Source organism: Arvicanthis niloticus, chromosome 29 (assembly GCF_011762505.2).
Source record: "Arvicanthis niloticus isolate mArvNil1 chromosome 29, mArvNil1.pat.X, whole genome shotgun sequence".
NCBI lineage: Eukaryota > Metazoa > Chordata > Mammalia > Rodentia > Muridae > Arvicanthis > Arvicanthis niloticus.
Window position 1 is genome coordinate 19,665,542 of NC_133437.1, and position 22,858 is coordinate 19,688,399.

General features: G+C 42.9%; 2 long non-coding RNA genes across 4 annotated transcripts; one reads left to right on the forward strand and one right to left on the reverse strand.

The window, feature by feature from the left end:
- Positions 1-6,802: 6,802 nt before the first annotated feature.
- Positions 6,803-12,469, reverse strand: LOC143440409 (uncharacterized). 2 transcript variants are annotated; one of them, XR_013108114.1, is made up of 2 exons: positions 12,357-12,469; positions 6,803-11,326 (listed from the first exon to the last, which is right to left on the reverse strand). It is a non-coding gene; the product is annotated as an uncharacterized LOC143440409 (long non-coding RNA). The 2 variants fall into 2 exon arrangements; XR_013108113.1 differs by having other exon boundaries at positions 6,803-11,379; positions 12,357-12,443.
- A 22-nt stretch (positions 12,470-12,491) lies between these two features.
- LOC143440408 (uncharacterized) lies at positions 12,492-22,597 on the forward strand. 2 transcript variants are annotated; one of them, XR_013108112.1, is made up of 5 exons: positions 12,492-12,601; positions 13,519-13,619; positions 14,676-14,803; positions 17,136-17,295; positions 20,555-22,597. It is a non-coding gene; the product is annotated as an uncharacterized LOC143440408 (long non-coding RNA). The 2 variants fall into 2 exon arrangements; XR_013108111.1 differs by lacking the exon at positions 20,555-22,597 and having other exon boundaries at positions 17,136-20,462.
- The last annotated feature ends 261 nt before the right edge of the window (positions 22,598-22,858 follow it).

The following is a 22,858-nucleotide window of genomic DNA, read 5'->3' on the forward strand; positions in this document are numbered from 1 at the left end:
AGGCCAGCCAGGTCTATATAGTGAACGAGTTCCAGGAAAGCCAGGGCTACGTGGAGAGATCCTGTCTCAAAAGCAAAAATAACAAAGAAAGAACCCACCAGAATCCTGCAGGGTTTGTTATCCATGGCTGGCTTATTTCAATTGAGGTTTATCTAGATTTAGTATGCATGGGGTTTCCTTCTCTTTCTCTCATAATAGCCATCTGGACACACAGCAGGTGTGAAGCCCAGGCTCACTGGGTCTTTTATTTGCTTTTTCAGTGATATTGATCATCTTTGTGTATAATTATTGGTCATTGATGTGCATTCTTTGGGAAAATGTCTCTTCAAACCCCAAGTCTGAGCTGGCTGTGCATGCCTTTAATCCCAGCTTTAATCCCAGGACTCAGGAGGCAAGAAGCAGTTGATCTCTGAGTTCGAGGCCAGCCTAATACACACAGTGAGTTCCAGGACAGCCAGGACTGTACAAAAACTCTGTCGCGAAAATAACAGCAAAAATTTCCAGAGTCCATAGATAGTAAAGTTATTAGATTTTTGGTTTGTTCTGCCTTATAGAATTTGTCATATATTGTGGTAATTAATGCACTATCAGAAGAATAGTTGTGCATTTTGTAGCATCCGATGGTTCACTGTTTCCCAGCATTGATTGAGTTCCTTGCTGTGAAGAAACTTTTTTTTTATTGGATATTTTATTTACATTTCAGATGCCATCCCCTTTCTCCAATTCCCCTCCCTAGAAAACCCCAATCCCATGCCCCCTTTTCCATGAAGAAACTTTTAAATTTTGTTGGGTACCCATGACTTATTTTTGCTTTTGTTGTCTGTGTTTTTTGTTGTCATGGCTATGAAATAATTGTAAAGATCAATATTATAAATCTCTTCCCGTTTTCCTGGTAGTTTTACAGTTTAACATCTTCCACTTAAGTCATCAATCCATTTTGAGTTTACTTTGGTAAATGACGTAACGTAAGACTTCAAGTTCATTCCTGTGTGTGCGGACATCTAGTCTTCCTGTTATCGTGTGTTACCAATACTGTGTGTGAGAGCCCTAGAGTCAAACCACAAACCACACGAACACCAATCAGCTAAACAGAGATGGCTTACCGAACACACACCCCCAAGACTGATTGATCAGGGCAACAGCTCAAAGCTGTTCACTGGACATCTCTCAGGGACTGCTTATAAAGGCAACAAGCAAGCAAACAAACAAACAAAAAAAACCCCACAGTGATCTCATTCACAGGTTCTGGAAGTGCTGCCCAGTGGTCAGCTCTGACTCAAGCCGTTTTAGACAGAACAGTTCATATTGACCTTTAATTTGATGGTGCCTATAGGAAACTTATAGTTGCGGAATTTCTTAAGATTAACAAACCTCATACGAGACAAAACTGTGTATGTGGTCAACCTGCTCTGAGTCAAGTTATTGTTCTGTCAGTGATTGACAGGTATATTACAGCAACAATATGATATAGTTGACAGGCATAGAACAAGATGACTACAGCTATGCTGGGGGGCAGGCCTCAACATATGTGTTTTTTCCTCATTGTATAGTCTTGGCATCTTTGTTCAAACTGAGTTTGCCTGACTGTATGAATGTATTCTGGGCTTGCTGTTCTTCTTAGTAGGCCTGTATCTCTCCTTTATGCCAGGATTTCAGTTGACAACCCCAGGTCTGAATTTTGAAGTCAATAAGTCCGATGTCTCCTGTTTTTGTTTTTTTGTTTTCTCAAAGTTTTTGTTTTATTTTGTTTAAGGTTCCATATTAATTTTAGAATTGTTTTTGTATTTTTATCAAAATGTATTTTATTATTTTGTTTATATCTATTTATAATCATTGAGATTATTTTTCAGAGGAATTCAAAAGTCAGAGGGAGCTAAGTGAATCCGATTTGCAGGACTGTGGTGAGTCAGACTTTGGATGACACCCTCATATTTCAGCTACTTGTAACCCACAGAAGATCTTCAGTTGAGAGAAGCTACAATTTTTTTGGGGGGGGGGATAGTGAGTGATAACACACTGAAGTATAATCAGTACATCAGTATAATCTATTTTCAAGATATGAGGACTGTTGTTTTTTGAAAAACACAATCCCAAATGTTCGATTTACCAATGAAGACTCAAAAGCCAGATGCTGGGGGAAAAGCCTGATAGCTCAGAGAGGCAGAGAAAGCACTCAGCTGAAAAACCCCTTTCTCCATACTGTCCTAAATAGCCTTTAACTCAAAGACCCTCCCTTCTTCCTCGTGTTCCCTCCCTGTTAAATGGTAGCTTTCTCTGCCTCTTGACCTATCATTGACCATATTTAGCTGCTGTTTACAGAAAGCTCTTTGGGTTCAAGGTGTGTGCTAAGGCTGAGCCGCACCACAACAAAACCCCAGTTCACAGTCTTGTGGTTCGCAATGTGGTCAAATCCTGCACTTCCTGGTTGCTGTCTGTGGGTTGCCATTCCTGGGGCTTCACACAGGCCACCAACAATTCCATGCTCCCCTCAGACAGATGAAAACAACCTCAAACTTACATTCTTAATATCTTCTTCACCCACAAATCTGTGGGCGGAGGTCAGAGGCAAGAGCAGAATACTGTCATAGTAGCATTCCCTTGAGAAAGGGGGAAGCGGTTTCCCTGAAAGCTGTATGTAACTGGCGGCATTTACTGTTTCCAAAGCACAGCCATCTCTAAACTAGTTCAGGCTTTCATAGAGTTGACCTATAATATCCATGCATCTGTGTGATATACTAAAGTGTTGCGCTATTTCTAGATAACGGACTGTATGATAGCATTTCAGTAACCACACAAAAGCAAAACAAACCCCACATGGGTTCAAAGAGCTCTTTGATCGTAAACATCCTTATCTATAAATGGCAGAGTCTATGCTAAAAATTACTGTAGGTGTCAAATAGTGTAAGTAACACAGACAGAATAGGTGTAAATGAGAGCTGGGGTTAAATTACCAATTCTACTCCATGCCTTCATCACCCAAACTAATGACAATAGTTTTGTAAGAGGCATACATGGGATGTGTTTTCATGTCATTATTAAACTAGAATGAATGACTTCATATTAAAACATTAACTGACTTTAAAAGCCGAGGCTGGAAAATTAGAGGACTAGATCTGAATCTAATTGCAGAACTGCATTTTAAAGGATGAGCCGGGAGTGGGTCCCATTAAAGATTATGTGCATAACAGAGAGGAATGATGAGATACAGAGTGGAATAAAATCGAGACGACAGAGGAATGGGAGCGGCTGATGTTATAAAGCAGAAAGAGGGGGGAATTGGGAACCGAGGAGGAGGAAGCAGTTAGACCCATATCAAGTATCGCTGAGTGAGATCATGTGCCAGAACTGAGAAGGTTAGGACCAAGAAAGTGTGGTTAGCAAGCATGTGTCTGAAGGGCGCTGATGGGAGGAAGAAATGAAGAGGGCCAGACCTGCCCGGATTCTCACTGTGAGCAGGAAGCCAAGCTCACACCATAAAGATGCCTCCGTATCCAGCCAGATGATGAATTCTTCTCCAAAAACATGGGGGGAGAAACATTCCTGGAAATGAGTCAGAACAATAATAATTTGGGCTTTTAAAAATAACTAGACAAGCAACAAGAAGTGAGACGGCACAGCCCCAAGCTGGAAGTGGCAGATTAATCGCTGTCAGAGAGGCTGCACATTGCTCATGTTTGCGCAGACTCCCCTGACTTTGGAGTGACATTATTTTCTCAGCTCACTTCAGGCTTCCTCTAAAATATTCCATGACTAACATTCAGTCCAGAGATGATGATGACATGCCATCTCATATGCCTCACTCCTCGCATCAAAGGGAAAGGTACAATGAGCTCCAAACCCAGCAGTGTGTGTCACTGAGTAGTGGTGACATGTACTGGGATATGACATCACCTGCAGAATCTGCCTCTTCCCTGACAGAGGAGAAACAATATGCAAAGAAGTGTGCTTCTGCTGCCTTAGAATAGATCTGAAGGACAGAGGTTTACGGGAGCTTTTGAAAAGGACATGAACAGAAAAAGACACACCCCAGGCAACACTTAGCTATCTGTGGTATCTCCTTGTGTAGTGTCCCACCAAAGGATTGTGTGTGTGTGTGTGTGTGAGAGAGAGAGAGAGAGAGAGAGAGAGAGAGAGAGAGAGAGAGAGAGAGAAGACACCATCAATATCGATTGCCTCAGGCTCCAGAGTGGCTCAACACAATACTGTGTAGTTAGTATATAGACAGCAGTCTGTGGGAGGAATCAAGAATTTCAGGCTGAGGTGACTCTAGTTCTGGACAATGAAAAAGCCCCACACCAGAAGCTCCATACTAAATATTTCCTGCAGTCAACCTTGGGAGCCAGAGAAACAGTGACTATTGTCCTTTTGAACCACTAAGGTTCGGAGAGACCTGTTACTCAAAGAGGAGCTAATACAGGCCCTCCCACTTCTAATGCCCATCCCTGGCTTTCCCTTGGGAAATCTCCAAGCTTTCAAGCTCTATGACAGCTTTTGTCTGTAAAGCCCTTGGCTCAGCCACCATCTGTATCCATGCATGGCCTTCTTCCAAGACAGCTACTTCCAGGCTGAGTCAACATCTGTAAAACAAGATGCCCGGTGCCCAGCTGGGCTTGTGGGAGAAGAGGATGTGGCTAAAACAGATGCCAGCAGCCTCTAGACCTCAGCCCTGCGGCCAGCAGGTCCTCACCAGCTGGTGCTAGAACTCCGAAGCATCACAAAGCACCCTCCCCTTCTCTATGCTGGCATTTATGTTTCTGATTGTCATCACTATGCCCATTTCCTCTAGGACACCTGGGGAAGGAAGGCTACCTCAAGTTGCAGAATCAGGGTTTCATATATATGTGTGTGTGTGTGTGTGTGTGTGTGTGTGTGTGTGTGTGTGTGTGTGTGTGGTGTGTGTGTGTGTGTGTGTGTGTGTGTGTAAAAAGATACAATATATAGAGAAATATAATATATAGTATATATTGTAGATAGATAGATAGATGATAGATAGATAGATAGATAGATAGATAGATGGATAGATAGATGGATAGATAGATGGATAGATAGATAGATAGATAGATGGATAGATAGATAGATCTCTTTGTATCTCATGGTTTCAAAACAGACTAGAATGTTGACCAGATGTTAACCAACTTTATGGTTAAAAAGTAAACACCAAGATCCAATAGAAAGTGTTTTTATGTCCAAAATTGGAACAATTTGAACAACAAAATAAGGTAATGTTGGACTCTAACCTAGTGGGTAGAATAAACTTCCACAAGCCTTGCTAATGTTGATCAATGATTGAACAAATTGTAAGTGAAGAGACAAGACACAGAATAATCTCAAATCTCTCACACAAAAGAATCCCAAAACACTCATGCTGTTATTCTTCAATTTGGGGCATTAAATTGGTGATTTCTTTCCCAAAAGTGGGGTAAGCGTGAGCTCAGAGTAACATTTAACAGTAAGAAACCCAACAAAACACTGTCTCACCTGGATCACGGTTGGCATCAGTAATCAAAAATCATACTGAAGTCCAACCCTTGATGTAACAATGATGAAAATGGTAGATTTTACCTCTGAAGTCTTCATCTCCTAAACCCTTACAGCTCGGTCTAATCATGACTAAAGCATGAGACGTGTCCAACAGAGTCTATAGGACATTCTGAACTACACTTAAGCAGTGCTCCTTAACACTGCTAATCTCACAAAGAATCTGAGAAATGGTCACATCCATTCTCCATACTTGGAGAAGTAGCCCAAGAAGACATAAACATAAAAGGAGACCCTAGATGGGACCCTGGGACAGAAAAAGAGCATCAGGAAAAGCTAAACCAGAGTAAAAGCTGAAGTGAGTGGGGTTTGTTTGCTTTGCTATACAGAAGCTGTTTAGTTTGGTGGGGCCCCATTTGTCAACTGTTGGTCCTATATCCTGCACTGTAGGAGACCCATAAGGGCAAAAGCTTTATGTTCTTTCTTATATGTAGACCTTCGCTTCACACTTTAGAGTGTGTGCATTTAAATTGGAGCTAAAGAAGACAGGAAAGTGGAAAGGGGCCATTGGGAAGGGAGAGAAGAAAGGTTTGATGGAAGGGTTTACTAGAACACAGGTGGTATAAACATGAAAAGAGTAATGGGGGAGGGGAGGATAAATGAGAGGTTGGGGAGGGATCACTTATACTAAGGGAGTTGGGAGAGAAGCTTTATGTAAACCTATTATTTTACAAGCTTCTAAAAAACTATCCATATTTTCTTAAAAAGAGTATGAGTGGAGTTACCCTACATGGAGCACAAAGATCTTCCCCAAAGCCACTGTTTGTCAAACCAACGAAAGCCCAGTGCTGAATGCGGGAGTCCTCCCTTTGAGTTGCTCGTGTGAGGAAGAACCAGAGACGCACCCCTAAATCAATACAGGCTGCTGCCGTTGCTCTTGTTTGCACACCAGAATTTGATGGTAAGATATTACAGGATATTTGATCACATTGTGAAACTTGAGAACATGGACTGGAAAACCCTTTTCTTCTCATGATGTGCCCCAACCCTAGCACACACCGTTAACCCGAGAGCTTTCCGTAAACAAGAACTGTAAATGTGGCCAAGATCCCATGGCTGCGGAGTACCTAGTCCCTAAAGGAGAACGTACTGTGACTATTTTGCTAACAGGGCATGTTACAAAACTACCTTCTAAATGCTTATCTGTATGCTCATAGGTTATTGCAGCTCTCATCAAAGAAGCCTCTTTATGCAAAGGGGATGATGGTTAATACTGAGCTAGTGGGAGCTGGGAGGGGGAACAGAGCTGATGCATGAGGCGGACTAAAGTTTCATGCAGTAGCCAACTTTATTCAGCCCATCAGACAGTTTATACTCTGAGGGTTAAAAGAGGTCACCTGAATACAGTTATCATGAGTTCAAGTGGTATCCAGTCATGGGGACAAGCCACACGCGACAAAGACGTTCTTCCATAGAGGCACAGAAAGGCTACTATTCAATTGAATAACATCGGCAAGCAATAGCGAGTACTCTAAAGTAAGCTCACGCCTAAACACTACACCTGGCGGGAGCATAAATACACATTCCAAAAACAAGCCTGTGTTTTGAAAAAGAAAAAAAAAATGTCACAAGACTCTGGGCTTGTTTTCTTGGAGTTCTCTCACAAGCTCTGAGAATTCTCCTCACATGGTTCCATTCCTGGGAAGTGTTCCGACAGCTCAAAACCAGTCGTAGTGCGGAGAATTATGGTCTGTGGAGTGTTCAGCCATAACTAGGACCACCAAATAACATGTCCTTCCCTCAAGGTTCAGGGAACATTGCAGAGTGTTTGATCTTACAATAGGGCAGGCTGTATGATTCAGAGCATGGGACCTCAGCGAGGCAGTGTCTTTTGGACTTCGCAAGACCATATGCTGATGAACTCACCTGTGCAAGACCTGTACAAGATAAAGCCAATCAACACCCCAACATGAAGTGGGAAGGAGCCATGAGGCCCCACACCCCCAGTTGTCGGAAGCTGATGGCTGTCAGAGAGTCAGTTTTCGTCAGTGATGTGGCCCTGGTAGGTTGACCATACTGTAGCGCATGGCCCGTACCTGTGCACAGACTGCCGCACTTAAATAGAATCAACAGATTACTTTAAAGACATGGAAGTGATGGGAACATGTGAGTAAGGAATCCAGAAGCATTGGAGGAAGAGGAGAATGTGATCAAACTCCATTGTGTACATGTATGAGATTATCAAAGAATACATTTTAAAATAATATTTTGTAAATTGTCTATTGGGCCACCAGGATGGCTTAGTGGGTAAAGGTGCTTGCCACCAAGCCTGAAGACCTGAGTTCAATCCCCACAACCCATATATACAATGAGAGGAGAGAAACCCACAAGTTGCTCTTGGTGTTTCCTCCTGGCTGAAAGAGAGAAATCTGTTAATAAAAATGTGAATGGAGTTTTCAGAGAGTCAAAGTGGTATTGAGTTCAATGCATCACCATGATTTTAGAGACATGGCTTTTTTAAAAATCATAAAACCACCATAATAACAACAAAAACATGCTCATAGCTGAAGTTTTTTTTAAAAAATTTAAAATATAGATAAAGGAAAAACTTGTAATGTCCTTTTAATCCTATCTTGCATATACAATCACAGTTAATGCAGCATCTATCTTTCCCAAAGACTTTTACATGTGAGAGTTTCTTTATAGAAATGAGGTCATAGTTCACATGTTTACAAATAATTCTTTCATTTCAAGTCACAAAAACATCTGTGTATGTACTTACTTATGTTATCCAAATGACTGTATAGCATTTCATCAGCACAAAACATTATCTTATTTAACCAACCTTCTGTGGAAGAACATGTCTACGGTTTCAAATAATTTACTTTTGTTTTCCAGGTTATATATTTAAATCCTTTATTTTAATTCTCTAGAGTTAAAGTAAACACTTAAGCCCATGGATTCTCAACTGTGCTATCTCTCCTTGTGACTGGGGTCAAAGGAAAATCAAGAGGCCAAAAAGACAACATTCATTCACATACATTATATAGAGAGGGAAGCAGGTCACTTACTTTTCATAAAGTCATGGATACTGAGTCAGATGCACCCTCCACACACAATACACATCCAATGCCTTCCTCTCAATTTAGAGTTTGAAAGGAAAGGAGCTGAACCCTGAGCTCAGACAGAGCAAGGTGGCTGCTTGGTTTATGGTGCCGAGATGAATTTAGATAGCCACATATGGCATTTCATAGACACCGTTCCCGCCTGTACAGACCTCTGGGTGTGATGAAACTAAGAGAGGTCAAATTAACCTCAATGATGTGTCAAATTCGTAATCATAGCAATTCCACATGTCACCTGCTCTTTGGCAGGTGGGATACGGCATGTGAAGGATTGATTATGCAAATGATTCCTGGTTAATTAAAACATCTGTTCCACATGTTACAAGCCCTGATGGTGAAGGTCTTACTGAAGGTGAGTTTCATGGCCGCTTTGTACGGTGGTTTGCCAGCTTCTCACTCACCCTTTCTGTCCTTCATCTCTCATGTCCTCCCTCCCCACATTGGGAGGCTATACTTTGGTGCACTGGACAAAAAGCTAGTTTGTTTTTCATTCATAATACATATTGACATGAACCATAAAATGGGAATCGAAACTATGGAATAACCATGAGAGATTTATCTTTTCCCTTCATAAAAGGCTGACTCACAAGGCCACAAAGGACAGGTATAAAGGGCACACCAGAAATCATTCTAGGAGGCCTAAGTAGGATGCTTAACCTTTGGCAATGCCTAGAGTTATGTCTTTGTCCCTTTGAGCTGCCATTACAAGACACCACAGACTGGATGATTTATAAACAAGAGAAGTTTGCTTCTCAGAGTTCTGAAAACTGGGAAGTTGAAGATCAAGATACCAGTGGATTTGTGTTTGCTTAGGGTTGTGCTCTGCTACCAATATAATGCCTCGATGCTGTATCTTGTTGAGAGACAAAAGCTATGATGTCATATGACAGAAGGAACGGAAAGCAAGCCCTCATGAAGGCACTGGTCCTCTTTCTGGGGATGAAACCCTCATGACTTAATCACTTCTGAGGCCCTGTCTCCTCATCTTCTTGTGTGGGGATGGAGTTTCTAGACAAATCTTGACGTACTTGGGGAAGATGCAGCTCACTGTGGACGGTGTCATCCCCTGGGCTGGTGGTCCTGGGTTCTATCAGAAAGCAGACTGAGCAAGGCATGATGAGCAAGCCAGTAAGCAGCGCCCTCCACCATGGCTTCCAAATCAGTTCCTGCCTCCAGGTTCCTGACCTGCTTGAGTTTCTGTTCTGACTTCCTTCAGTGATAGACTACAATGTGGAAGTGTAAGCAGAACAATGTACACACAAATACACACACACACACACACACACACATACACACACACCCCAGATTACTTTTGGTCACAGTTTTGTCCACAGTGATAGTAATCTCAACTAGAACAGGAGAAAATAAAGTCATCATAACAAACTAAAAGTTTTTCCATAGAGCTCACTAAAGTAAAATATAACATATACTATGGTTTGGATGATGATTTACAAAGCCTGATTTACATAGCAAGTTCCAGGATGGCCAAACACACACAGTAGGACCATGGCTCAAAAAAAAATTTTAATAACTATAAATAAATAAAATCAATCATCTGGGGAACTTGCTAAAAGTGGAAAGATTGGCATACACCAGGACTGGAGTAGGACCAAGAAATCCATATTTCCCAGTCATTCTAGATATTCCTAACCCAGTGATCCATGGTCTGTATTAGGAGAAATGGTTGGAAAAGCATGGCTAACAGCAGGGACCCTGGATTTGGATTCTTTCTCCACTACTTAGGGCTCTGAGCAGGTTAATTACTGTAAGCCCAGTTTTCTGACCTATAAAATGTGAATCCCACAGCATGAATGAACCTTGAAAACATTTTTCTGAGTAAAAGATCTGAAAGGACAAACCCGTGGATTCCTTTTGGAATCCAGAGTAGGAGATTAGACAGCGGCTCCCTGGGTTTAATGGAGGACAGAGCAGCGAGTTTTTAATAATGGAAAAGTCCTGGAAATGAGTGGTGGGGTTGCACAACACTGCGTATGCATTTAATACTACTAAGTTGTACACTTGGCAATTTTAGTTGTGATTATTTTACCAGAATAACAAGAAAGATCTAGGCATAAAACTGAGAGTAAAATTTCATTTTTAATACACTTAATATTTCTGTTCCCTAAGGTTCTGGTGGATATTGAACAAGACGACCTGGAAAGTAAGAGAGAGCCTTGAGACCAAGCAAGATGTGCTTACTAATGCAATAATGGCAAATCTGTTATAGAGGTAACCAACTGTTTTCTGCTTGAACTTGGTGCCTATTCCACAGGAAGGAAGGAATTCACATCTGGTACTATAACCTGGCCATGGATGGGAAGCACATAGGTCCTCCTGTTTGCTAAATGTGCATGGTGTGCCTGTCAACTTCCCTTCTAGATTACAATGTTTGTGTCTATAGACCAGTGCTACTGCCGCCTTGGTCAAAAACGTTTGTTTGTGCATGGTCAGTGGTGACTGCAGAGACTTGTGACTGCTCAAAGTACTAAGAATGACCGACTGTTGGACGTCCAGGCACAGCTGGGACATCTATACCTCCTCTCCACAGCTCAGCAAACATCACAGAAGCAACAGCAGGAAGACTGTAAGAGTTGAAGGGGCTGAGGAGAGCAATTCACTGTGGAATGACGATGCTCGGGCATGACAGGGCTGCCGGACTTCTGAAAGCACAAAAGCCATGGCTGTCTGCACAAGATCTGCACAAGACTGGACATGCTGACACCCTGTCATGGAGGGAGAGAGCTTCGTGAGGCCTCACCCTTCCCTGAAGATTCATCTGCAGTAAAAGGATGACGAGGGAGGGAGAGACATTTCCTTTAGTAGTCTAGTCACTAGCATGGTACCTATGTTCCTGGAAAGAACACCTTACTTGTGATCCTGGAGCAGTCCTAATGAAAATTCCTGGGTCATGAGGAGGAAGGAAATGGGGAGGAGGAGGGGGAGGAAGAAGAAGGGGAAGAGGGGGAGGAGGAAGATGGAGGGGGATGTGGGAGGGGGAGGAGAAGGAAGAGGAGGAAGATGGGGGAGGAGTGACAGGAGGGGAAAGAGGAGAATGTGGGAGGAGGAGGGGGAGGACGGGGAGGAGGGGAGGAAGAAGAGGAATGGGAAAGGGAGAAGGAGACATGAAAGCAGAAAGAGGACTATCGAGAAGAGAAAGGGGATGAGCAAGAGTGAAGGTGACCTGGTGTTGAACATGATTGAAATGCATTTCGCTATGTATAAAAATGTCACAATGAAACCTATATAGTTCATATATGCTAGCTACAAAACATTTAAAAAATAAGACCTGCAAGGATTAGACATTCGGTGGTTGCTAGCTCCCACCCGAGAACTGTGACAATCTTCCCAAGTATAATCTTTTCCCAGACGATCTTAGAAAGTGGGTGATTATCTGCCTTATCAGGCCAGACTGGGGTCTAATCTTTTGTTTGTTTTGTTTTGTTTTGTATTGTATTTTGAGACAGGGTATCTATCTATCTATCTATCTATCTATCTATCTATCTATCTATCTATCTTCTATCTATCTGTAGCCTGGCTGTCCTGGAACTCATTAGTTAGACTAGGCAGGCCTCAAACTCACAGAGATCTGTCTGCCTCCCACTCCAGAGTTCTGGGATTAAAGCTATGAGCCACCATGCCCAGCTGGAGACTTCAGAGAGGGGCATTTACCCTCTGTTCCCCACCCATCTCACCCAATTCTACAACTGCTTCTATTAAAAAACAAAGCAACAACAAACAAACAACCAGTCTTACTCTTTAGGATTCTCCACGGCTCTACAGCTTCTGACATCGGTGGAGACTCCACTCAAGAGAACACACCAAGGCTGAATTTCACCTAGCAACACAGTAATAATGAACAGGCTTGGGCAGCCTCACCCTGGGGATCCAGCCAGGTGCCTCACCTGGCTTCTCCGAGGCCCTGCAGTAGTCCTGTCACCGGCTTCTCTGAATCATTCCAACTGCACACAGAGCTTAGCACACGGCTTGCTTTTATGCAAGTATGTCCTTAACCTTTATTTTAAAAACAAGAAAGAAAAAAAGAAAGAGAGAGAGAGAGAGAGAGAGAGAGAGAGAGAGAGAGAGAGAGAGAGAGAGGAAGGGAGGAAGGAAGGAAGGAAGAAACCCACAGTTGCAAAAAGCAAGGACAAACATTATTCTACTCAATTAAATCTAATTACAAAAGTCCCTCTTTGTTTTCCATGGGATTTATTTCTGAATTGATAAAGCCAGCCTCCTTTTGGTTTCTAATTACTTTTGGCTCCCACGGGGTGCTGGGCTCCTTTGTTCAGTTTTAAATGTTACAAGGGTTTATTAGAAGCTTTTCTTCTCTTGGTTTCCTGTCTTTAATCTTCCTCCCCAAAGTCAAGCAGAAAAAAACTGTAAGTCTGGTTTCATTTGCTTGTTTGTTTGTTTGTTTTTGAATGTCAATGAACGCACAGATAGTTTTCCTTTGGGAAGGGAATGATGGACCCTTTCATCCATGGCTGGGGAAGAACCCTGGGCAGCATTTTCTTAGCTGGAGTTCCATAGTATTCTCTGCTGCTTTTGGTTGGTTGTTTTGCTTTGCTTTTTAACCCAGGTCTTGGCCAGTTGCCCAGGTTGGACTTGAACTTATGGTAATCCTCCTGCCTCAAGCTCCTGCAGTGTTGGAATTTGAGGTGTAAACCACCACAACTGACAGCTATTCTTCCTTCTGCCTGTTTGCTCTAAGCATAGAAACCACATGTTCAAAGTCCAGAGGAAGCTGGGCAAAGTGCTTGCCTTTCAAAGTAACCACCTTATCTTAGACTGTGTCCGTGGAATGGTTTGCTAATTTCAGCTCTATAGAGGAGCCAAATGAATGAATGGTGAATCTCAGATTGTTTTAGTGGAGAGCCAAGCAAGAGGAGTTAACAGCAAATGTTTGAATTTACAGGTTATTGCCTTGAAAATGAAGACACAACACAATTGACCTCTACAAGCAACGGACTTCCTGAGGACCTGTATCTCCTTTCATCTGTGTCTATGTCTGGATGTGTAATGTATCACAGTTAATATTCTGTGGCTTAACTAACATGCAAGAGGTGGGGGAGGAACATTTCAGCACTCAGGAGGAAGAGGCAATAGGTTCCTGAGTGTAAGGCCAGCCTGGGTTGTACATCGAGAATCTGGAAAGAGAGAGACAGAGACAGAGACAGAGACAGAGACAGAGACAGAGACAGAGACAGACAGAGAGAGACAGACAGACAGAGAGACAGAGACAGACAGACAGACAGACAGACAGAGAATAGAGGGAGGGAGGGAGGAAGGGAGAGAGAGAGGAAGGGAGAGGGAGGGAAGAAAGAGAAGATGAATAGAAAGAGGGAGGGAAGGCAAAGAAAGGAGGGAAAGAGGAAGGGAGGGAGGGAGGAAAGAAAAGAGGGAAGGAGGGAAGAAAAACACCCTTTCCCATAAGATGACTTCATCTTATCATCTTGTCTTGCTTGGTCTACTATTCTGAGAATTCCAGCCATAGCCACTAGCATGCTGAGTACACTCACCCACATCCACAGAGGTGTGCCCACCCTTGCCTTGTTCTTAAGACTCTTCTCTGGATGTTCCACCTCCCATCATCCTCCAGAATGCCTTATCTCCATTGTCCTCAGATTCCTTCCCGATCTGGTTCTTTCTATAGCACTGCATCTCTCCCAAATTTCACCCATGGAGTGAGTGCTCTGTAAGAAGAGAAAGAGACCAGAGCACCCTTGTGTGTCTTGTTGTCTCTTTCCGTGATGTCTGTGTCTGTCTGTCTGTCTGTCTGTCTGTGTCTTTCCAGCACCTTCTGTCTTTGTGCCCCCTCTCATTCACTGTCTGTGTGTGTGTGTGTTTGTTCCACCACCCCACCTTTCTCTCCCCCCACATGCACACCACACACACACACACACACACACACAGAGAGAGAGAGAGAGAGAGAGAGAGAGACAGAGAGACAGAGAGAGAGACAGAGAGAGAGACAGAGAGAGAGACAGAGAGAGAGAGAATGCTTCTGTCTACAAGTCAGGAACAGAGCCCACACCAGTATCTAAATGAGAAGTCACTTTGATCTGTGACTAGCCCACCTCCAGAGCTGAGAGAAATAAGCCTCTGTTCCTGGCCTGTTGCCTCAGACATCGAACTACAGCCTTCTGTTACAGCAGCCCAGGTTGACTAAGAAACCGTCCATCGTTGTTGTTTAGTCCAGGGTAAGTTCATTCACCAACACATATTTGGGGATACTTAATGAAATGAGAATAACATTTTTCTGAGCTGCTGGGAAGATGGAGTGAGATGATATGCTAAAAGCAGAATATCTACTAAGTATAAAACAGACTAGACAATAGTTCTAGTCTCTAGAGACAGACCCAACATAAATTAACGTAAGCCTATCTTCCCTATGAGGCATAATCAAATTGCCAAAGAGCACACATCTGCTAAGAATGGGGAACACAGGGCTGCCGTGTTAATCTGAGTTAAGGCATCAGTGTTAATCTGAGTTAAGGCATCATCCCTCACCACTGCTCCAAAATAGCCTTGTCTCTGCAGGAAGCAAAGCTGGGAGCTGACTGTTGTCTTCTTTCTGTTCTTGCTCCTGGTCAGACCACAGGCTTCAATTCCAAAAGATTTAACATCCCGAAGTTAAAGGTTTAGCTAGCTCAGTGGTTAGAGTATTTACCTAGCAAACTCAAAGTCTTAGGTTCAAGCCCTAGAACTACAAACGAAATAAAACCCAGACTTCAAAATAACCCCTTACCCTATTCCCAAACCACAAGTGCATATCTATACAAAAACATGGTCTCGAGCCACACGAGTGGGTCAGCCGCAGACTGAACAATGGGGGTCCCATACGCCTACCTAGATGCCTACTAAAGTAAAGTCTGTTCGTGCAAGTCATCGTGTGACGTTCACACAGTGATAGACGTCATCTCATGACACATTTCTCAGAATATCCCATCATTACTGTACGTGCAAAAATAGGTCCATGTGTCAAAAAAATAAGACTGCAAAAATATCACCAACAGCAGTTGAATTACCCACTCTATTATGAGTCTATTTAGAATAATTTTTTAAGTATGTTTATTTTTAAAACAATGAATGAGTGCCTCTCCCTTAAATTAACATGGTAAGCAGGAAACACATTAACAGGAGTGAATCTATGGCCGTTTGTCTGTAACAGATGGTAAAAGATCATTCGAGAGTCCCACATGAGTCCCCTTAAGCTGGCTGGCAGCTTGCTTTGTTTTTTCGGCTGTCCCTTAAGCGTACAGGCATGTTCCCAACCCTTCTGCCTCTAGTCTTCCTCAGAGAATGAGGAGGGTCTGTTCTGACTCTCCAGGGATACTCTCCAGATGATTTCTTGTCAATTCCCCCTCCCAAAAGTCAGATGGGCTGGATTTTAGAAATACCTCCTCCACTGGGTTCTCAGACCATCTCCCAGGTGGGTGATACAACAAGAAATCATAGGCCCATAAACACCCTGAACCTCTCTTTATTCTACACTCCAGACAGGAATGGTCAGTTTCTCCAAAACACCAGCACTGAGTCATACCCGGAGATCAATAAAAAAGACTCCGTGGCCTTAACAGAGCCACGAGCTGAAGGTGAAATAGCCCCAGGTGACCAACTAATGGGGACTTCAGACTTGGACACTAGTGTCTTGACCGGGCACAGAGCTCATAAAGAACTTCCACTCACAGCCTTATCAGGACAGATTGCTCCCGTGACCGTCTGTCCCAGCTGCTGAACCTAAGGTTCCTTGACCCCTAAACTCACATAATGAGATTCGTGTCTCTTTCCTTGGAAATGAGACAGAATGTGTTATAAGAGCTTTGGGCATGTTCATCAAAAGATTACTCATGAGTCTCACTAAATCAGTAAAAGAAGACTTTACTCAGTGAGAGTGTCACCTTGGAGTAAAAGGATCACACGTTCAAGCTCAGCTCTAAATACAGCCAAGAGAAGTGGGAGGTCTGTATAGCCCAGGATAGCTCACAGGGAAGGTCTATATACCCCAGAATAGCCCACAGGGAAATGGGGCTCTTGAGTGCAGCAGAATGGGGTATTGGTAGTAGATGAGAAATCCCTAGCAGGATGGGACATCTGGCTAACCTGATCTAAAGGTAGTCTTGATGAAGGCAGGTCAGATGATCAGATATGCGTGTATCTTTACCCTCCTTTGTAAAAACACAGGATGTCAGTTTTGAAGCCATATTATAAAAGTCAAACTCTCCCACATTTGCCCAGGCCGTTTAGCCAGGACAGTGGTTCTCACCCTTCCTGATGAAGCGACCCTTTAATACCGTTCCTCATGTTGTGGGTGACCTCCAACCATAAAATTATTTTTGTTGCTACTTCATAACTGTCATTTTGCTACTGTTATGCACTGTAATGTAAAATCTGTGATTTCAGATGGTTTTAGGTGGCCTCTATGGGAGGGAGTTTAGACCCACAGGTTGAGAACCCCTTAGCGAGGAGCTTTTTGGTCTACATTCCAAGCCCTGCAATTTGTCTCTCTCTCTCTGCCTCATCCATCAACAGGTTGGTTGTTCTCCTCTCTTCCTGCTGTGGCTGAGACTCTAACAGTGCAAGTGACAGAAGCCAGCTGGCCAGACAACCCTAACACAGGAGGGGGACACTGAGAATGTGCAGAATCAGAGTGCCCTGTCTGGATGTGAGCACAGTGGTCCAATTCTGAAATGTTAGTCATTTTTTAAAGCAAATTATTGGTAATCAATTGTGGTTCTTATTTCCTTTGCAATTAGACCCTGTTGAGACCTAGGTAAACTCTTAAGGCCTAGATGGAATGTTAAGGCCTAGGTAAACTGTTAGAGCCTAGGTCGCTGTTACCTGGCTAGCCTGCCATTATAAGGAAACTTTCTCATATGTTTCTGCTGTTACTAAAAAACTTTCTAATGACAAGATTGATTACATATTCTGTTACGTTCTGTGCCTTTGGTAATCAATCTAACAGTCAGTAGAACTGTTTTGTATAGCTTGGGCCAGACCCAACCACCCAGCAGAATTTCCTGTACCTATGTCTAAGATTTTATGGTATTTGCCTTTATAAGCTGCCCCTGGGATGGACCCCAACATAAGAGAGACACCTGCACCAATATAAGAAACTATTAGAAATAAGACTTCCATTTTGAGTAGGGGGTCAAGTAAAGTTTAAGTTCCCAAGACCTCCCTACTGACATCCTACTTGGGAGAAAGAGACATGTACATGGGTAACGGACATCCTGTTAACAAGTCCCATCCTGGTAGACAAATTAGGACGTGAATAAGGCAGGTCCCCTGCCACAGTTGAATACCCAACCAATGGGAGCAGGATAAGTGTGCAACAAAGACATGTTCCTAAGGAAATCCCCTATCCCTAAATCCTGATTGGTAAAATAACTTGGCACGGATATTTGTGGATTTGGGGCTTTAAAATAATGCAGAATCTTACCTCAAGGTCATGGTTCAGTTACCGAATCGGGACCATTGCTCTGGTTGACCAGTCCTGGGATGTATGCTCAATAAACTATCCCTGTCTGCCGGGCGGTGGTGGCGCACACCTTTAATCCCGGCACTTGGGAGGCAGAGGCAGGCGGATTTCTGAGTTCGAGGCCAGCCTGGTCTACAGAGTGAGTTCCAGGACAGCCAGGACTACACAGAGAAACCCTGTCTCGAAAAAAACAAAAACAAACAAACAAAAAAAACCAAAAAAAAACAAAAACAAAAACAAAACAAAAAACTATCCCTGTCTGACTGAGATCAGTACATGTGTTTGTGAGGTGATTCTTGGACCCCAACAGACCCCAACTCTCTAATCCGTAGAGATGTGTGACGAAGACTGTTAACTTCCGTTTCAAAGCAGAAGCAGTTCTGACTTGGGTGCTTGAAGTCACACAGGTGGTAGTGGCACAGGAGGTGAGTTCTCAGGGCCAGTGGGTACACCAGCCACATCCCTCACCCCCACCTCAGGTCTTCAAAGAATCCAGATCTCAGCGTGAAGTTGGCTCTCCCATATATTAGGTATAAGATCCTGGGGAATTTGCTCAAGTAACTATTTGTGCCTCAGTTTGCTTGTGTTTTACAATGGGGACATTAGTTCTTTTCTCTTAGGTTTATTGAGAAAACTCTGTGTCATGACACAGTACAAACTCAGCCTAGATAAAGCCTAAATCTTAACGAGGCTACCCTCACCTGCTTAACTGCTCCCACCCCATGCTCGTCATGTGATATGTTGAAATTCAAACAAGTCTTGTCTTTGGTGTTCATCAAAGGACTCTCTATATCTCCTCTCACATTTTGACTGATCTCAGAACTACACCACTGGGCAAGTCTTTAACTTTAATGATCCCTTGATGAGTGACATGAACAAACGAGATCTGTCTGAGTGGCAACAGAAGCTTCACTTGCTTCTGAGGACAAATTCCGATGTCAGAGGAAAGAATCAGGCTGACCTTGGGAGACCTGGAACTTTCCACCGATCACTGTACAATCAGAAAACCATTTCTGAGTGTTGATCGTTGCAGGTATTATCCTAGATGCCAAGAAGCATTGCTTAGTGAAGCAGGCCAACGTCTGTTCTCCTGGAGTTTGAGATCTGGTGAGATAGACACTTAATGACCAAATGTCTAAACTGGATAATTATGGATACCAGAAGTCTAAAGATAAAACCTGGGAATCAGACTAAGAGTGACTGGGGAAGGGGTCCTTTAGATTAAGGGTCAGAAGTGCCTCTCTGAATGAAGGTGAGAATGAGCCAACCTTATGCAGCCTGGAGCACAGGGAGGGTACAGCCTGGCTTTCTCCACAGACATCTAGACACCTGGAAAAGAGACAGAGTCTGCAGTCTGGTGGGGGTGGGAGCATGTGTGAGTGGAGGGGGGAGGAGAGGTGAGTAAGGGGCAGATGCCCAAGGCTTTACTTGCAGGATTTGAGAGGCCGAGAGCAAATCTCATAAATGTAATAGAAAGTGGAATGAGTCGGGGACAGCAGGACGGAGAGGTGAGGACGTGATGGTGGTCAGCTCACCCTGCTGCTCCTGGGTAAGAAAAGAGAGGGCTGCAGTTTCCATCGGGGAACATCTGCCTCTTCCTTCAGCACAGAAGCCCTGATTAGACTTACTGCAAAGGCAGAGAGAGAATAAAAAGTCCCCTGTCAGTCACCTCTGTCTTCTGGTGTTCACATGGCCATGTGATCTCCTGCTGTTCAGTGCCAAGTTGGCGTGCACGGCTGACAGAAGATGACAGAGCCGATGGTGTGGCACCTTTACGTTGGCTCACTAAAAACTCCAAGATGCTCTTCCTCCCTCTTGTTCATCCCTCTTTTTGACTGTTTTCTGGGGAGCTCTGGATTGCAAACCACCTCAGGAAAGGCCCATGGCTGACAAAGACTAGAAACATCAACTACAGCTCTGACACCTGTCAGTCTCCATATTTCAAAGCTGTGATTGTTAGTCCAACAACAACCTTGTAAAAGCCACAACCTACCCAGCTAAGCCCCTCCTGAGTTCTGACTCTCAGAAGATGCATGGGATAATAAATTTAATTTTTAAGGTTTTTAGGATTCACTCTTGGGTTTTGGGAAACAGCTTCTCTCTATTATAAAGCTCTGGATGTCCTGAAACTTGCTCTGTAGACCAGACTGGCCTTGAACTCAAGGAACTCCACCTGACTCTACCTCTAGAGAGCTAAGATCGAAGGCACTATAAATGTTTGTTCTCCCCAGGAATTCTTGAGTTCCTCTACTCACTCTCTTTAGATTCATTCCACTCCCCACAGAGTTCCCTTCTATACACACACACACACACACACACACACACACACACACACACACACCAATCCAAAAACACAAGATTTTTATTCAGCCTTCTAATACAGTAACTTTACAAAGTTTTTCTGCTCTTGTTGATACTAAACATGTTTGCTCAGCATTGTAGGACATCCCTTTAATTTGGTGTTTGGAAGTTTCAGGCAGGTCCTGAGCAGACCTTGAATGTCAGCTCTGCACCCAACCCCACAAAACCCAGAGGAGGCTGGGTTCCCAGGAGCGCTAACATGCCCAGGATCGTAGGATGCTGAAGGAGCATGTTGGCTGCCAGAGTGATTAGTGAGACATGCCGATGCTGGGACAAAGAATGATGCTGACTGGTAAGCTTGCTGAGTGCCCTGGCAATGGTGACTGGGAAGCTGTATTGGACATATGTTCCTGACCCACCTTTGCTTGCCTATATCCCAGATGGGACAAGCTGCCTTGCCTCAAGTTTTTAGACCTTGTGGGAAAGAGAATCAAAAAGAGAAGTTATAATGACTCTTGTATTTTTCTTAAATGTGACCAGTTATTCAATCATGGACTGGTCTAGAAATCAATCCAATATTGGAAATAACAGCCTTCATTTGGAAGGCTGGTTCTGGACATTTTCAGAGACATATTTGGAAGTTAGCTGCAGTTTTCTATGATGTTATATTAGCAAGAGATAAGGTTGGGACAGGATCTGGATTTCAAACAAGTGTTAGTGCATGTGTTAAGGCTCTTTTATTTGTCAAGTTAAAATTACTTTTGCTTCTTCTATAGTTTTTATTGTAAGTTGAATTGATTGTACACTTTCTAATTGTGTTAGTGTGTTGAAACCTGGCATGTCTGTTATGGGGGTCTATCAACCAGCTTTTGTCTTACTTCCCTGAGTATTAGAAAACCTTGATTCTCAAAAAAAAAAAAAAAAAAAAAAAGCTTGAAAGTGCTGGAAGAAGTGAATCAGGCTTTAAAAACAAGAGGGTAGCAGGCTTGATTATTGCTGGTATAACAGCTTTAATTACATGAATTGCTAGCAGCACTGCTTCTGCAATTGCTTTGACACAAGAAGTTCAGACTGCTACTTTTGTTAATCATTTAGCAAAAGAAAAGTTACTAATATGTTGAGTATACAAGAGGATTTAGATAGGCATTTGGAACATCAGATTGATGCTCTTTATCCTATTCAAATTACTGGAAGGAGGTTCAGAGTTTAAGAGTAGGGAGCCATCTCGAGAATCATGCCAAATACCAATGAAGTTCTGTTACTTCTAAAATTTACAAAGATAGTCATTATAATTAGGAAAAGTTTAAAGACACTTGCAGGGTATTTGGCATAATTCTAACATCTCTCTGGATGTTTTAACTTGCATAGTGAGCTTATGAATTTAAAGAACAATGCTCTGCTGAGCTTTGATGTTGCAGATACTGCTGATAAAACTATCCATGGCTCAAGGTCAGTATTTCCATTTTGGTCAAGCTTCAAGTATGGCATATATAGCTTGATCATGCTAGCCTGTTTTTGTCCTGGGAATACTTTTATTCCTGCCATCATGTTAAAGCTTGTCTTTAACAACATCAACATGTTGGCAGCCAAAGTACATGACTTGAAACTGAAAATGGACCCCCAGACAGAATTATTAATTTAATAGGCTGGCAAACCAAGGACGGGTAAGAACCTTACCAACCTAAGACATCAGTGCATTGCTTTTGATAATGCATATTCCATGACAGGTAAGAAAGGCATTCTTGTCAGAATGACCTAAGACAGGTTTAGTCTTGTTTTTGCAATAAAAAGAGGGGAGAGGCAGAGAGCTTTTGAGGCTGCTTAGTAGGAATCTAACATTAGCCAAGGACAAGGAAATGGGCTTCAGGCATCTGACATTAGGCTAAACAAAGAAGTAATTATAGGCAGGAATCTAAATCTTAGGCTAGAACAAAGAAGTAGGCTTCAGGCATGGAAATGACTTTGGGCTAGGACAGGGAAGTAGGCTCAGATATTTTGGTCATCCTGATAAGCCCTTAGAAACAGAGATCACTGGAGTGATTATGGGACTTTGTTTATTGCCTTGCTTGTTCTTTGACTATCTGTGTTTATTGTCTTGCTTTTTCCTTGACTATTTGCATCTATTGTATTGCTAGTTCCTCAACCTAGAACTGACCTTATTGCTTGTATGTAATTAAAATGGTATAAAAGCAAAAAGGAGGAGGGGGGTGATATGGGGCTTTCTTGGAGGGGGATGGGGAAAAAAGATAACATCTAAAATGTAAATAAATAAAATATCCAATTAAAAAAAAAAAAGTTTTGGGCAGGGAGATGATGAGTTTGAAGCCAGCTTGGGTTGCACAGTGAAAGCTCACCTAAAAAAAAAAAAAGATGATGATGATAATGATGATGATGGTGGTGGTGGTGGTGGTGGTGGTGATGGTGGTGGTGGTGATGGTGGTGATGATGATTATGATGGTGATGATGGTGATGA